The following is an 18,476-nucleotide window of genomic DNA, read 5'->3' as shown; positions in this document are numbered from 1 at the left end:
TGGAAATTCCAGATCAAAACTGTCTAGGACCCAGCTTTTTGTCGACGATGTTTTTGACAAAAAAGAGCGACGGCAGCAACCGACTAATATTCAATCTCAAGAGATTAAATCAGTACATAGTACCCAAGGCTTTCAAACTAATTACTCATTTCCAAATTCCTCATTTTCTTCAGAGAAAGGATTGGTTAGTAAAAATAGATCTGGGGTCAGCCTACTTTCATGTAAACGTCGTAGAATCTCACCGGAGGTTCTTAAGGCTGGTGTACAAAGGCCAGATACTTCAGATGACGAGTCTACCCTTCGGACTGTCATGCGCACCCAAGATTTTTTTCGTCTTTGACGAATTGGGTTGCCCAGTATCTCCGCTCCAAGGGAATGCGGATTATCGTATACTTAGACGACTTTCTGATAGCATGCCAGTCGAAAGACCTGATAAAGTTACAGGTTCGAATAGCCTTAGACACACTCGAGTCTCTGGGGTGGACTGTCAACTACCAGAAGTCTGTAATCAAGCCAACACAAGCAATCGAATATCTCGGATTGGTTTGGAATACGAAAGAGAATTTCAAGGGACTCCCACCCAAGAAGGTACAGACAATATTATCCCACTTGAGACGGGCCCTCCGCAAGAGAACGATGTCCCTGAAGGAGACGCAAATATTGTTAGGCACCTTGAACTATGCAAATTTTGTTGTGCCGAGAGGCCGCCTGCACTGCCGCTACTTACAACGGTTTCCCAGGCAGCTATCCAGACGTCTACCTCGAAAACAAGTGCAGCTGCCAGCCTCAACTGTGAGCGATCTAGAGTGGTGGATTTCAGCAATGCAAATACCCCTGGCAAAGAACAGATTGTTTCCGAAGTCGACTCATCATTTCCTAACTACAGATGCATCCGACTATGGATGGGGGGCTCAAGTAGACGACCTCGTAACGTCAGGCAGATGGAAAACCGATCAACGGAACTGGCACTGCAACCAAAAGGAGCTTTTCGCTATAATAGCTGCAGTGAAGCATTTCAGATCCCGGTTACAAGGCCGCCATGTAACGCTACAATCGGACAATCGCACAGTAGTATCTTATGTGCAGAAAGAGGGAGGGACGAGATCCATAGCCCTACTCGAAACTACTTACCAGCTTTTGGCCCTGTTAGACAAATGGAACATCTCAATTACTGCGGAGTACATTCCAGGGAAATTCAACGACATTGCAGACAGACTGTCACGAGGGAAATGTCCGTCCGAATGGCACCTACTTCAACCAGCGATTACAAAAATATTTCACCAACTTGGCACTCCTCAAATAGATCTCTTTGCCAGCAAAGAAACGAGGGTAGTACAGAAATACGTAACGAGGAACAGTTTAGATGCATCAGCCCAATTTTGCAACGCCTTCAGCCAGCAGTGGAGATTTCAACTGGCATGGATATTCCCTCCACCGAGTCTAATACCGCGGATCCTACATCATCTGAATTCTGCAGAAGGAGTGTTTCTATTAGTTGCCCCAATGTGGAAGAGAGCATTCTGGTTACCAGATCTGCGACGTCGAGCACTCTGCAAACCGATAAAAATCCAACAGCTCCATCAAGTACTGATAGATCAGACCACCGGTCTTCCGCCCCGCGAGTGCAGGACATGCAGCTTTATGTCTGGAAAATTGGGGCTGGGACGAAGTCACCAAAGGATGGTCTGAAGCCGAAAAATCTCTGCTTCGATCCAGTTGGAGAGAATCAACGTTAAAAACTTACCAGCCTGCATGGCAGCGATGGGTCATGTGGTGTAGTGTGAATAATTTTGATTTTAAACACCCCACGGGTGAGGCCTTATCAAAATTTTTAGCTCATTTATTTCTTGTGGAGAAATTAGCTTATCCTACTATATTGTTACATAAATCGGTGGTTTTAACTTTTGGCCGAACTATTGATAATGAAAATTTAAATTCAAATTTCTTAGTTAAACACATATTGAAAGCTATTTCACTAAAAAAGCCTAGGTTAGAAAAACCCCCAATTTGGGATCCAAGCGACTTGGTCGACTGGTTGCAAATAAACTCTCGGAATTGTGAATCGCTATTCGAAGCATCGCGCAGGTTAGCATGTATTCTTCTGCTAGCTTCAAGTAGGCGTGTACATGATTTAACACTTCTAAAGATTTCTCCTGGATATTATTTGAATAACGGTAATTACTGTATTCTATATCCATCTTTCGGATCAAAAACAGATACAGCTTCGTATCGACAATCCGGTTGGAAATTGCTACAGCACAATAACAGTAACGTATGCCCCATTTATTGGATCCAAAAAGTTATCGATTTGGGAGCCGAAAGGCGCACTGCCGATTGTAAAGATGCCTTATTTATTTCAATACGAGGTCCTAATCGTTGTGCCTCACGAACCACAATAGGAAATTGGGTGAAATCTGTCCTCAAAGATGCAGGCATATCTGCTTCGCCAGGCAGCCTGCGCTCGGCAGTAGCATCTTTAAACTGGTATGAAAACTTCCCAGTAGAGGAAATCCTTGCACGAGGTAATTGGCGGAGAGAGAATACTTTCTCAAAGTTTTACCAAAAACAAATTATTGGTAAAGCAACGCCATCACTATTAAATCTTTCATTAAATTTTGAACCAGTTTCGTAAATAACTTAAATGTAATTGAAATTGTTATAAAATGATTATTACTCATGGAAAATTTGTTAATCAGTCAACTTTACTTTTTCTTTGATGTTTACATAATATATATAAGAAAATGCAATACACTTTTGTTATTGAAGATCCTTGTTGTTCATGTTAATCACATAGCGTCGTTACGTGGTCACCAGGAGCTATAAACAGGTCTCTCACAGATGCTGTGCATCGTCACATGCCGAATAATGGTACAAGTTTTACATAACAATAAAACTTGTATTATTGAGCAGAGACGATGCACAGCATCCCTGTAAGGCCTCCTGGTGAGAGACTTCTATGAAGCATGATGGCACCTCCAAACCGCAAGCGGTCACCTGAGACCACGTGACGTTTACTCAACGCTGATTGGCTGAACCAAACCGGAAGGACTACAATTTGACCGGAAATACTAAGGGGAAGTATGACGCACTCTCACAGATGCTGTGCATCGTCTCTGCTCAATAATACAAGTTTTATTGTTATGTAAAACTTGTACCATTATTTATGTAAGTACTGATATTTAGAAGTGAAATAGGCAGACCAGCCCAAACAAGTAGCACCCGTTCACAATTATAATGTATGCGCCAGTCACCGGCTACCTCGTCCATGATGTAAGGAAAAGGCTGACCGGGCACATGACGCCGCGGCGCGCCGTCGCAAGCGGCTTAGGATAAATATTTTATTGCAGAGCAGTGTCTCACGGTATACATAAATGTCATTCACCCATCAAGAACGACAGCTGGATAATATTTTTTTCGTCTTTACCCTTACTATCATACTCGATGGGAAATTTCTTTGCATCGACCGAAAATAAGGAGCCCTTAATAAGGCTTCGGTATATTTATGTTCGATATAACTTTTTTCGCTACACATTATTTTTATTGAATGAAGTGATGAGCGCTAAAGGTAAATCCTTTGATTTGGAGATTATTGGTATACGTTCATAAATGCCATGACTGTGTGTGTCTGTGCATGCTATGACGGTCCAAGAGGATGCAACGAAATCAGTAGTTAAGAATTTAGAAGAATTTGGAATACAATTAGAAGAACAACAAGAGGAACAACAGGCAATTTAATTCATTTAACAAATACGATTCTTTACCTTTATTTGCAGGTAATATCTTTTTACATAATTCGAATTAATCAAGATATATAAATTTTTTTGTTTTGAATTATTTGTGGAAGTCCAGGGAAGGTTTCAAAAGTGAGAAACATAAATAATAAATAACGGGAAATTCTAAAAACGACTAGTAGTTAATTTTCCAATACAAAATGTGCTAGCTATGAAACATTTGATGTTATCGATGTTTGATGTCTTTTGTCTTTTTAGAAATAAAGAATTGTCACCTGGTTATCAAATATTTGTAGATGTGTTCAGAAATTTTTCAGTTTCCTAGCTGTAGTATGAGGTCCGATCTCTTTAGTTTATTTTATTGAAATACAAAACATTACAGAAACAAAAAAAGTGAAAAGTGTCAGTTGGTTGTCGAAAAAAGAATATAAATAAAGAAATTTCAAGACTTTAAATTAAATCTACCATCAGTTTGTGTGCGAAAATTTAATTTACTGTTAATGCCATGGAGAAAACGGCCTGACTTAAGTTGTCGAAGTCAATCAAATGTGCGACGATCTACCTCACGTGCAAACCGCACTATCGAACAGCGAAAGACAGATAATGATAACATTGTGTATTAGTATGGCAGAATTGCGTTTCACAATGAAAATAAATAATAATAATGAACAAATATATGTAGGCACAGGTAGGATAGGAAGTTCATCGGGTCATCTGGGTAATTAACCATACAACCTTCTGGTTTTCTTTATACAATTGTATAAAGAAAACCGGTTTCATTGTTTTACTTACCATGGGATTACATAGCACTAGTGCAGAAACAACTTAACTCGGTGATGTGTTCAAACACAAGTTAATTAACGACAATTCGCTTGATGTTAAAAACTGTTAAAACTGATCTTACTACATACGGCAGTGAGTCGGGACGGTGACGGGAACACATCGTTAGTAGGGATAAAACGTATACAATTTTATAAATACCTACATATTTCATGTAATTATAAATTCATAATTTACAGCTATTATTTAAGTTTTGATACTTGTTAATTGTCAGAATCTTTATACCTGGTGGAAGTAATCCTTTATACCTATATATTACATGGTGGAAGTAATTACAACATACGGTGCCATAACGCTGTGTTCTGCCTCGAATATTTATGGTGAAGCCACTAAACTATAAAACTTGCATCGACATCGATTCGACGTGATTTATGATCAAAATAACAAAGACAGATGCAGCAAACAAATGCTGGGAGGGTACCAGATATAATTTGTACACGACTGTATAGCGTTCAACATACAGGCTGCATTTTTAAGAATGGACATCAAGGATAGTTACCTTAAATGATGTAGCTACAAGAAAACTTTCATAGGAGACTGTCATCATTCCATTAGTCCATGACATTTATCATTGAGCAACATTATATTTAGGTTATTCTATATGTATATGTCGCCGCAGCACTGGTGAATTTCCGGAGCGATAGTGGCCCCATCTATTATTACATCGAGGAAGTATTAGAAAAGGAGGGAGGTCGACTGTTGCCAATATAAGGACCGGCCGAACGACGAGAGCTCAGTCTTGTACCAGCCTTGTAGCAGTATTGTAGTAGTCTTCAGCAGTCTTGTTTCACGCTCGAACCGAGCACATTGTGTATTCCGCTAGTGTTACTATGCAGTAAATTGTTATTGAAGTAAAGAAGTGTTTCAATAATTGAATAACTGTCTGGAAAATAAATATAGACCGGTGAAACTTTACCGGTCATGTAAAAAAATAACCAAGTAAACAGTTTCACTCCGACATATACTATAAAGTCTAATATAGTGGATCTGGTTAGAAAAAAAAGTTTAATTACATATAATTACTGAACTAACATATTTTTAAACGCTCTAGAAAAATACTTTTAGGTACATTTTTAAAGTAAACCTACATAACTCCTTCAGAAATCAAAATGATAAAAATAGCCATTAGGTACGTGTATTCAATAAAGAAGTCTGCATCTAGTTACAGAACATGGTAGTGACTGGTAGATTGAATAGACGCGGCAGGAAATTAAAGTGCTGACGTTGCCAACAACACCGAACGGCTGTGCTATTGAATTATAAGTGGCAATGGTGCCGAGACATGCCATTTGGGTGGCCAGTGCCATTCAACTTGCCAGTCCGGCTGCCGACTTTGTCTCTGAAATCAAAACGACGTAAAATGCATTCACATTTTGTGAAGACCCTCGCTTTAATGCAACAATTTTTATGGGATGGTTTATTTATTTAAGTTTTAAAGCACCGTTAACATATATTTCTTTATCACTATTAATGATAAAAGCTAAGAATAGGTAAATATGATTATATATATTCTAGTCAACGTTTCGAAATTGGAACGACACGTGAGTACAAGTACTTGTACTAATATCAAATAACTCAAAATGAAATGTTTCACCAGTTTGTATAAATTATTCTATAAAGTCCCATTTCAGGACTCGGTAGAGCAAAAATAAAATCAGAAAATACGAATACCCGAGCATCGTTCGGAGCTGTTTTTTGTTTGTATTTCTCTTACGCGAGAACAACTAGATCGATTTATACGGTAGATAGTGCGGTTCGCTAGGTACAACGAAAATATTTGCTCGTTTTATACTGAAATACGGTATGTTCACGACGAACGTTATTCATTTTGCTAGGGAACCTCTATGAAAGTATGCGCTCTAACATTTCTTAGTATATTTTATAAACTTTAAATGGCACTTCATATAATATGAGCGTTTAGAAGTGGTAAAGTCTCGTTATGAGCAGTTTTATCTACGTCATCAACAACTTCAACTGGTGCAGCGTGGTGCCATTGTCTCACTCCGAATAGAATAGAATAGAATTATATTTTGTTTTAGTGCTGTGAAATAGCTTAGTTAGGGGCGACACTCCTAAAATTTCTTTAGCAATGAGAGCGTGCATGGCCGTAGCAATCACTTATCAGGCCAACCACCTCTCCGTTTGCTATTTCAAAAATAAAAAACATTGTCTTGATCCAATGCTGCTAAATATATTTTATCAAGAGGAAATAATCAAATTAACGTACACAGAATGTAAATGTAGAGTGTAAATGAAACAAAAGATAATTAAAGAAGCACCACCGAGAATGTTTACAATCGTACTTTAAACGAACCGCCTCGCTGTGGGAATAATACTCGAACAGAATAAAAGCTAGCGTTATGTTTTGAATTGACAAATTAGAAACAGACCGAAGAGAAGCAAACGTTACCCAAGTTAATCCTTTTGAGTATTCAGCTCAGCTGCCAGACAATGAAATATCGAAGATGTTGGAGGCAAGCAAACTCGTTTAACGGTTCGCGAGGCAGAGCTCGGAATCCGGATACAAAGTTAAAAAAGGGTACATCTAAACAAACCTTTCGATATAAATACAATGAACATACAAAGGGACGGCATTATAGGCTTCCAAGTGCGTGATTCTATGATCTACCTTCTTTGAAGCTGTTTGTTTAATTTGTTAATATAAATAAATAGTTTCCTCTATGTTCCATCCCACGTTTTGACTAGAAATCCAAAAAGCTACGGACATTTTGAGTTTTGCAAAGCTTAACGCTTTAGATGTTCAATGTTTATGTTGTAGCAACTGGCAAATGGCCGTAAGAATGCTGCGGAATGTGTTTATTTGTGTGTCTACGTTTATTTTTTGCCTTATTTCTAGCTTGTTGTTTTCTTGCCAAAGTTTAATAGGCTGTTTTATAGCAATGCTAAAATATGTTAGAATCTAGACTCTATCGACAAAATTCACAAATAATAGGAGTAATAAAAAACAATAATTGCAAAATATCTGTAAAGTGGTTTTATTTCAATATCGCGTAAACATCGTCAACAATCGACCATTATATATATTTTTAAAATAGCAACAACTAACAGTAGCTTTGACTGTTACTGTCTATGGAGAAACAGGAAACAAAATCTCCAATAAGAGATTAGGTAGAGTAGACGTGCACGGATGTTTCGCAATCAATACGATAAAATAACCGAAATTATTATTTTACACATTTAGAAAAGATATTTATCCATTTGTTCAACATCTTAATAGGGGTCAATAGACTTCAGTTATGTTAATAAATTCGTTTTAGCATGATAAAAATATTGTTTTACGACTGCATGGCCCGGGTGAACGCTTTACTGTTTTATTTATTGCCCATCGTGAGTAGAACGGCGAATGTCAGTTTGGAATTTTAGTGTCATATACGACCTGTATATAACAGTATTAGTGTACGGAAATAGCTAGTCATACGTTGGAATACGTAAGACTTGAGTGAGTATGTGTCGACAAGAAATTATTGAGATGCCGACACAAAATACCAAGGAAATTAAATTCTGTCTTTAGCCTTACTTAGACAAATAGGTAATAATAAGAACAATTGTAGGCATAACATGATAATGAAATTAAAAAAAAAACAAAGCCAGAATTCTAAAACCCTCTATAGAGTCGTGGACTATTGGCATAAAGGTATTCAAAACATATCAATGGCAAAACAAAACCATTGACTAGTGTTATCTATAACATACACTCGTATTTTTTAGAAAAGGTGTTTACTATAAAAAAATAATTCACTTTACTTGATAAGATTACGTTAATATTTTTATGTGCTTGGTAACGTGATCCAACTCCATCTGATGATAAGTGGAGTGGGGTCCAATAGGATGTCGATTGACGTAAGATTACCCCTCGGGAGTCGACACAATTATGCCGGCATGTTCGAACCGGATATACAGGCTGATCCCGGACTGCGACACACTTACGTGGGTTACTGTAGCGGGTTTTAATACATTGTGAACCACCATACAACCATACTGCCCACTGTATTATCACATCTGTGCTAATACTTTATAATCGGATTACCTATTGATTTGTATGCTCTTGTCTTGTTTTCGATTATTATAAAACAATAATATTTATACATTCATGTATACAATGCTTCTTATTAAGTATTAAATCTCCGTAATGTTCATCTAAATAACTCAAGGAATACGTGTGAAAGGCTTCTTTGGAGTCGCTGTTTTAAGTTGATTGTAATATGTATTAATTACCTTGTTTGTCTGTAGTTGTTTATCAGTTATTCGATGTAGAAGAAACTGCATTCAATAACGCAACTCATATTTTAGGTTGTTATCATACTACTGAGTGTTGTAATTCTGTTAATAATATTACCACATAATAACCGGGAATGTTTATCTCCAAATTCCACCTCACTAACTAACTAAGGTAGGTAGGTATCTACAGCGTACAGGTAACGGGCACATTCATCATTAACAAAGTTGGTAGAGGCAAGGGTTCTAAACAAAAAACGGGCCATGTTCGAATAAAAGTGGTGGTGAAGTGTCCTGTTCCAATTAATTTGATGGAACGAATTTTGTCACAAAGATTAAATTTATTGAAGTAATTTCTCTTATTACGTTCCGTTAGGTCCGCCGGTTAGGTTTTTTCAAGCAAATAAATCAGACTTAATTAAAAGCGAAAATAATTAAGTGTCTGTATATATAAGTATTTAATATGTGTAACCTTATTCATGAAAAAGCTAATTATTGTCACTTACTAGTTTCGTATAACGTTTGGGTAAATTTCAGCGCTGTAGATCCAAAATCCTACAGCATTTTTTAATTGATTAATCTGATTTTATAGTAAACAGAGATCGAATTTAGTTATATTTTTTATGTTGTCATTGTATTCAGCACGGAACCCTAGGACTGGTTAATTGCCTCAACTTACGTATAACTCGGGAACAATCACGTCGACTGTTTAATGGTCCCTAAATAAACAGAAAGCCTTTAACTGCTGAATATTTTAAAAAGCGTGAATTTTGCTTTTGTCCTTATTCACAGTGGATGCTATGGTGAATAAACTTCCTTTTTTTTATGTCATCATTGTATTACGGTGCCAAATTGCCACAAATGGCAATTTTGTGTAAACCACTTAACTAGAAAAGTTATAGTTTGGGTTGTAGGTCGAAGGGGCCCGTGACGTGGGTTGGAATATATTAACAAAATTTTAACATTTTGGTTTATGGCGTTTCATCTAGTTTTATCTAAACAAAGGTATGATTATACTTTACAACGAGTTTTTGTTTTAGAGTAATTTTGAGTAACAATAAAGTCTTCGTGGAAAATGTTATAACATTACAAAAAAAAAACATTAATACGAAGAATAAACTACGCAAGGCAACGTAAGAATAAATATTGCCAGCGTTGTTTTATGGAAAAATGATCACGTAATTGAATTCCTGTCCGAGGGTTCGTTATGGTTGTATGAACTAGCCGCGAGGTTTTTCATGGTAGAGATTTATTACTTCAATGCCGAGGCACGATGCTTTTAGTACTCCAGGTGGAATAAAAACAACTCTCTCGTTATAATATAAGCCATATTTACTATAAGCTGCAGCATTGTTAATGGAACGAACCTAATCCAGGTTAATTTTGACATTGTGTTATTAAATAAATTCACATATTCGTCTTTACTTCTGCTAACATAATAGCAAAATCATTCATGAATAACGACTATTTTTACCAGTAATCCTGGTGTTACTTTTCTGGTTTTTTGATATTTTTGTAGTTTATTGTGAATATGGCGTATGCGTTTAGTATTTGTGGCTGAAAGTGTGATGTTTGCGCTGTGACAAATTCTCTGAGAGTAGTAGTAGTAGCATTAGGGCGTGTAAAATTAAGATTACTTTTTATTGATATTTATTTTGTTCGAACCTTATACTTTTTTTTATTTTACACATACAATTCGAGTAATTTATTGTAGTGTTATTTTTAGTAAGATAAGTATGTGATTTATTTTAATAATGCATTGTCAAAATGAACCTGTTTACTAATTAATGAATCAGCACGAGTTTTTGTTTTTTATAGTTTCAAAATTATTGTTTATATAAAGATAAATCCAATAAAAGCTTGTTTGCGATAAAAGTCGTTACTCTTTTGTTTGAATAGTTTCACACGCACAACGGCGACTGAAGTTTTGTGGTTAAATTTATTAACGCAATGTCATAATTAACCTGTATAATAATGTAGTTATAAAACAGACGTAAATAAATGTTGAATATTAACAAGGCACAACCTCATAAATAAGATAATAAAGAAACTTAATTAATTTAAAGATTCATTTAGCTATTAAATGGATGAAAATGGATATGAAAAACTTGACCGATGATGAGGTTTATTTTGAATATAGCCGCGTAGAATAGCTAGAGCGTATAGTCTGTTCAGAAAGAGAAACGTCGTGGCCGAAAAGTGAACTAACTTTCGATTTTTACACAGAAACACTTTCCCGCCTTTTGGTAAATATTAAACTCATTGTCATGTCGTATTGCTTTGTTATAAATGATCTTGCGTGTTGTTTTTAGGGATTTTTGTATAGAGACCTACTAGAATTAAACAAAAGAGGTAATTAAGTACACTAGCGACCTCAAATCCCACGACGGTTCTCTTTCTGAACAGACTATATTCACTAAGCATTTTTTTGTATTCCCAACAGGTACAATCATGCTAATATACTCATACATAATGGCAACGAGTGGTCAGTCGCAAAGTTGTTTAAACTTTGACGTTAACTGTATTACAAACTTTAAAGTTAAATTTAGTTTGTATGTTTAAACTTTAAAGTATATTTTGGAGTTTCAGAGTTAATGTAGTCATAGTATAAATATTTCATGAAGAATTATGTGGTGGTACCACAATTTGTGTTACTTCATCTACATTCTATATAAATCAAATAAATGAAGGAGGCCAATTGTCGTATTTTACACGCGAAAAGCAGATATAATCAGTCTAATCCGAAAATTAAGCTGAATTAATATGGCAACATGTTTAAAATATGTTTATGGCGCTGACCCTACTTTGTTTTATAAAAACATTGGTAGACAATTGAAATAACAATAATTCCTATCTTGTATGTCAACAGCCGCCTGGGGTAGGTATCACTGCAATTTTTGTTTCTACAAGCAAGCAGCAGTGTGCATGCACGTGCGAAGGGCATTGCAGCTATCGTAATTACTGGATATTATGGTCTCACAATACCCAATAATTACGCTGACTGCAATACCCTTTGCCCTTTGCAATGTTAAGTCTTTAACATTCTGTATGGTGTTGCTACTGTTTATGGGCAGGCGTATATGGTTGCCATCAGGCAAGCGGAATATTCGTCTCATCATTCTATGCTAAAAAAACTCTTGTGGCTTCTACTTTAACTATTTATGTAGAAAGTCGATTGGCGTTGTTTGAAGACGTTATTTCTCACAGTTACGGCTTTGTGTGTGCCCTCGGTCTTAACTTTGGAAGAGTTATAGCCCGCTCGCGAGTGCACTCCCCTCGCGCTCTAAATTTGATACTTAAATCAATCCGGAAAGATATCGCGTGCATTTAAGGTGGTAAATCGAATGAGTAATACAGATGACCCAGTAATGTACAGGTGGGAAGTAAGAGAGGACTTTACTTAAGATGTAAACGAATTTACCTCTAAACTAATTGGTTAGAATATTGTTTATGTACTTATATTTATGTACTTATGTATTGTTTACTAGCTTGGGGACACAGGCGATAGATAGCGTTAATAAAATTGTTTTTTTTAGATATAAAGGGATTTTAACAGTATTAGGTATGTATATATTTATCCATAAAAGCAACTAGATAGCTGCTTTATATTTTCCGTTGTAAAATACTTGCAGTTGTTAAAGCGTGATTAACGTTTTTGAAAGGTCTGTTTCAACTACAAGGAGGTTGTATTCCATTTTTCACAGCTGTTTGTTGACTCATTACACATAAAGCCAGACAACCCGCAATAAACGTTTGTTAACGACCTATAAAACGACATGGATAAGTTGTTTAATGTGCTCTTAATTTCGTGCTATAAGAGTTTAAAATGTTGCGTGTTTTGGTAACTCTGTATTTAATGGTTACGATCGAGGACGAATCGTTCGTAAAGTTTGCCCGTAGTGCTGAGCTGATAGGTCCATAGAGAATCATTCGGATGTTAGTTTACCCGGCTTGTGAATTCCTATCACAACTGCTATCATTAAGGGGGAAATAGGTTGCAAAATCGGCAGCGGCGTCCTGCTTTCGATAAAGAAATTAACCGCAACAAGATGCTCGTGGTCTACAGGTATGGAAGTGAGGGAATTGACACTCCAGACTGATGGCAAGCTGGGTGTTAATTCGGACGCTTGGGTAGGGGCATGGTGGCCGTATCGTTTCTCCTACATGACTGTCACCGCTGTCTAAAGGCCTGTTGTATCAGATCAAGTTCCAATAAACGGGATTCCCATTTCGATTGACGACCTCTTGGATGCGACGTTTTGCCTCGCGTTGGAGGAGCAGGAGCGAGAGATTTAGGGGCTGTGGAGATTTTCTTTGGTACGCTCCCCTTTAAAGTGGTGCCTATTATACATCAGCTGTTATTACCAACTAGTCTTTTGCTCTTATACTCTTGTCCCTCAGCGAATGATATATAGTTTAAAGTACCTGGCCCGATGTTACAATATTAAAAAAAAATACTATTTACATTATAAAAATCGTAGAATACAAGTTTGGATTACAAGAACGTGATATTTTTGTTTATGGGACCCAGTTTCCCTAGACCAGTATTAAAAAAAAATATTATTATTAAAAATATATTTTATCCTAAATGTTAATCTGCCAAATCACATAATTGATTATCCTTTGACGACGAATCAGAAATATGGAAGAGTGGCGTACGAATTAGACCGGAGTGGTATTATAATGGAGCCCGGGAAAAATCAGAAAAAACAAGTCACGTACTAAAAATTAATGAATAATGTATATGTAGGGTCTTCTCTAAAATACCAATTTACAGTAAGTTATCTAAACCGTAGATTTATAATTAAAAAGTGTAAGCTTGTAACAAAATAATAATCAATAAAGTGAATTAAATTTTACACGCCCTAATGGCTCTATTACTGCTCTAAGGGTATTCGCCGCAGCTGTAAAATTATACTTTCAGTCACAAAAAAAAACACTCACGCACACGCCATATTTATACTAAACTACATAAAATCATTAAAAAAAACCGGGATTTTTTAATAATATTCGTTATAATTTTGGCATAATGTTAACAGAGATAAGCATGAGTATTTAGTTTAATTTATTACCGAAATATCAAAATGACCCCTGTATATGCCGTGTGAACAGTATTGTTGTTAAACAACAGCAAAAAAGTGAACAAAAGGTCAATTGTATAGTAAATAATCGACGTTTAATTTTTTATACTTTTAAAAGGCACTAATGCATTGCTTAAGGGAGTAGACAGTACAACTTATTACTGATGATAGATAATAATTAAGATTGAAACGGGGAGTGTCTTATCATTTAGGCAGAGTGCTTATCAAGCCGCCTAAACCTTGTATATTAAATGGATTTAACAGTGTATCGGCCGTGTAGTTTGCAATGCTGAGGTCTTGGGTTCGATCCAAGAGTTGGGTAAAGTGATATTGGGTTTTCCTATTTGATAACAGTCTAGAGTCGCGAATTGATGTCTGACATGACAGTAGGCTTGCCCCTTATCACATCATGGGACGGAAACTGAGTGCGCCAGTTGCGGCTCTAACTCTTCGGGGATAAAAGGTTTGAATGTGTGTGTGTTCTTATAAGATTACTCTTACACACAAGCTATACGTACAGCTCGTTACGATGAAACTTTGAGCCTCAGCTGAATACCTTATGCAATTAAAGGTGGATTCATTTGTCATTTAGTTTCCATTAGGAGGATTAATCGCTTTTCCGAGAAGTAGGAGACTCACGCAAATTGTTGGTGGAGAACTCTGCCACAATGAATCAGGTGGGTTTTGCTGTGCAAGTAGCGCTAGTGTTGTGTGAGACGGTATTAGCAACTATAGACATTGTTTTGTCATGGAAATAAAAACATAATATACCTATTGAGAAACTGGTATAATTATGTTTCAAATATATTTTTTATGCACATTGTTTTTGTAGCTAATTTTGGTTAAACATACTACAGTTTTTTTGTTATTTTGTTTAGATCTAACTACGTACTGATAAAAAAGTTGTTTTTGCAACGTAATTGTAGTGTTATATGTAGAAGAAACAATAAAATTATATAGGAATAAACGGAGAAATAGAATCAAATAAAGAATGCTTATAGTCCTCACACCAAACCTAGAAAGTTACAAAAAAGTTAAACAATGTAGATGTAATAATATAGTATGATGTAACAAAACAAGCATCAATTCTATTTATATCTTACAAACATTTATATTTTATATTAACGATTCCTTTATTTGATCAAACAAAGATCATTGTTGGCACGTACATGACACGAAAAATGACATATTTACCTATAATAGATTTTATGAAACACGATTTTGTGTTATAAATTTATTTCCAGGCATATAAATACCGATTCTGTTGCTAGGCAAAGGTCCATGATTACGCAGTTTAATGCAAGTTAGTAGGTCACCACATAGCACACTAGCACAGAGTTAACAGGGTCCAAGAGTGGGCACTGGGCGCAGGGTGGGGGTGAGTAATGAACATGGATGAGAGATTGGTCACTCCCTTACTTGCACAGATATCGAGAGGCAGCACTTTACTGTGTAGTGGTCTATGAACTTGAGCATTCCGACTATTTCCGAGACCAGAGAAAACTTCAACATTTTAATGTATAACGTTTTATAAAATAAATTTGTATGCTTCTAACATATCCTCAGCGGAAAATGTTGATTCATTTTGTAAAATGTAGAATTTAGACACTAGTTATTACAAGCACGGTCTGATAGCGAGAGAAAATATTGAAAGGAAGCCAACATGGCTGCGAGCTATTAATTTTAACGAGGTTATATTTCGTTTGACTTTTATACCCGAAAGGCAAAAACTTTAGTCATTTCATATGACTTCCTTTACTATACACCTACAACGATGTGTGAAATACCTGTCTAATATCTTGATAAAGGCAGCGTAAATTATAGAGTAACACCAATCATTGATGATAGTTATTTATTTCTCCATTGAAGAGCTTTAGGTATAGACCAAAAGACAGATTACTTTTAGAACTCTGAGGTTTCAATCGGCGCTGAAGTTAATGTAAGGGCTGTTAACTGTGCTTATTGGAGCCCCGAGGCAGTTTCTCCGAAAGGACCGCTTAGGAGTTACGTAAGTCGAGTTTGGTACTCTACACATTTCCTCTCTTTGTTAGATAAAATGTAAAAAACTTGGTAAGATTTGAATTTTCCGCAAGCTCTCAGCTTTTCGAAACTCGATAAAAAGAAAGTGGTCTCATTATTTGTAATATTTGAGAAAATAGTTATAAAAAAGATTTTAATCAATTCAGTTAACGTATAAACCTGTAAAAATACTATGCATTCAGTTATTAATCTTATAAGATAAGTTACTCATTGCGTAAAAAAGATTTTTTTTAAAACTTGAAAAAAAAACTAGTATTTAGATTAGATAATTTTTTAATGTCTAATTTTAGGTTACATATTGGAACCTATGTAGACAGCACAGAACATAGTATAGTCGTATACACTATAATGTTAATTATATACCTAATATAGTATGTGTATACACAGCACAGATACGTCCTATCGGTTTGCAATGTTTATGATGTTGCTAACCTAATCCCGGCTTATAGTTGTTTGTTAACTACCTAATACCCTCCCTCTACGTGTTTATGTTAAGGGAAGGAATATTAATCTTAGATCGAGATATTTCTATTTGGTACTAAAAATTATGAAGTAAACCCTTCCTATAAAGTACAGGTGAATTCTATGAAAACTATATACTATCATTGGATGTTTGAATTTGTTGAATTTGCAGCTCAATTTTGTGGATTTCGGAGTGTGATGAATCAAATAGGCAAGGCAGCATATTACTGGCGATACCGAAAGACTATGTTTCATGCTCGACGTATTATTCGTTGGATTTTCCATTTTTTTTTAATTTTAAGATGGACAAAGATACGGATTTATACTTCCCAACCGTTATAAATAACTATAATAAAGGAGAGTAATTTGTGATAAACCACGCTAACTTGGACAGAATCATTAATCTTACTAATTACACTAAAATTTTCGGGACGCAACGCCCTTGAATCCTTTTGTGGTCGCCCTCTCCTTCCGGTTTGAGCACACTTTATTAAAGAAACATTGGCTTAATTTAAACTGAATTATCGCAACGTCATCGCAAGCGGTAGGTTTACTTTGTCGCACTTCTCTTAAGCGGAAAATTTAAGAAACTACGTTACTTTACAATGTTTAAGTGTGGATCTTATTTGACCTATTACAGAATGTAGACGTCTTTTAACGTCGAGTATTTTTTTATACTGGCTACCTCGGTGGCGTAGTTGTATTGCGAGCGCAGTACGACACTGCTTTTGTGATCTCATGTTTGAATCCCTAGTCGGGCAAGTGATATTAGGTTTTTCTATTCAGTATAATTTCGGAGATAGAAATTTGACACCTCTATCACATTATGGGATTGAATACACACGGTGGAAAGTAGGCCTCTGGTTGCACGTTTTCGAACCCCTTCAGTGATAAAGGCTTGGTGTGTATCTATATTTTAATATTGTTCGTGATTTTCATTTTTTCATTCTTACGAGTTTATTAATGTGATTGTAAGTTAAGACGTACCGAACGAATAATGAAGGCAAGTATATAAATTCCTAGACCTGTCTATGGCATAAAAGTGAAAACACTTGGACAATTATATTAATATGCGGATTAGGATTTTGCCTGTAAACTGAAGTGACGTGACGGTACTGGTCTGCACTGCACTTATTATTTGTAGAGTTGTTATACTGATGCCTTATATGCAGTCATAACACTAGAGTTTGTCTTCCAAAATAGAATACTATAATGTTTGCAATATACAACTACTCATGTGGTAAGAATAAGCTACGCGAGTTAAGTTATGATTTATCCGGATTTGTTAAAACTAAGCAGTCCATATTATATAATTGATAATTGAAAGTAAAATTATTAACTAATAACATCGCAAAATACTCATACTTTGCACACAAGATCATGTAAAGTTTTTCGCAGTTGTAAAAGAGGTCGAGGTAGGTATGCTTATATCGATCTCAAAGGTTATTTTGGGCGGTATCATCCAAAACCCGCGGCCTACCTTTACTCGGAACTTACTTTTAACATCTGAAGAATGAGGTCGGGACACATCGGGTTGGGAACACATCAAAGAGATCGAGAAACTACAATAACAAATGTATTTTGAGATGTTTCTTTATCGACACTGTATATATTACAAAGGAAGTTTCTATAACAAAACGTATGTACCTACCGCTGTGTTATTATATTAGTATTTATTAGTATATAATAACACGGCGGCATATGATCGCTACTTCATCTGCGTGAAAATGTTTTTCCGAGTTAAAAGTCTTGCTTTATATTTTCCCGTGATAAAATGAATTCTATATTTTAGTTCGTCAGTTAAAACTGCATTGAATTCCATGCAGCAGTTTTTGCGTGATGCGTGTATGCGACGGACAAAAATTCTAAAAACGATTGTGTTGGCTTCTGTTGTTTTAATAATGCCTCTAATATTAGTTTTTATTTAATATTATAAAGTACAGACATCGGCTGGTTACAGTTCTATTATATGTATAAATGTGAGTAAAGAATAAAGAGCTGAGGGTACGATTAAATTTTACAACACCAAATGTTATTTTAAACTTTTTGCCTACTCTATTTGATTATTGTACTTCCTTGATTATGT

Source organism: Manduca sexta, chromosome 28, assembly GCF_014839805.1.
Source record: "Manduca sexta isolate Smith_Timp_Sample1 chromosome 28, JHU_Msex_v1.0, whole genome shotgun sequence".
Classification (NCBI taxonomy): Eukaryota; Metazoa; Arthropoda; class Insecta; order Lepidoptera; family Sphingidae; genus Manduca; species Manduca sexta.
This window is presented reverse-complemented; position numbering follows the sequence as displayed.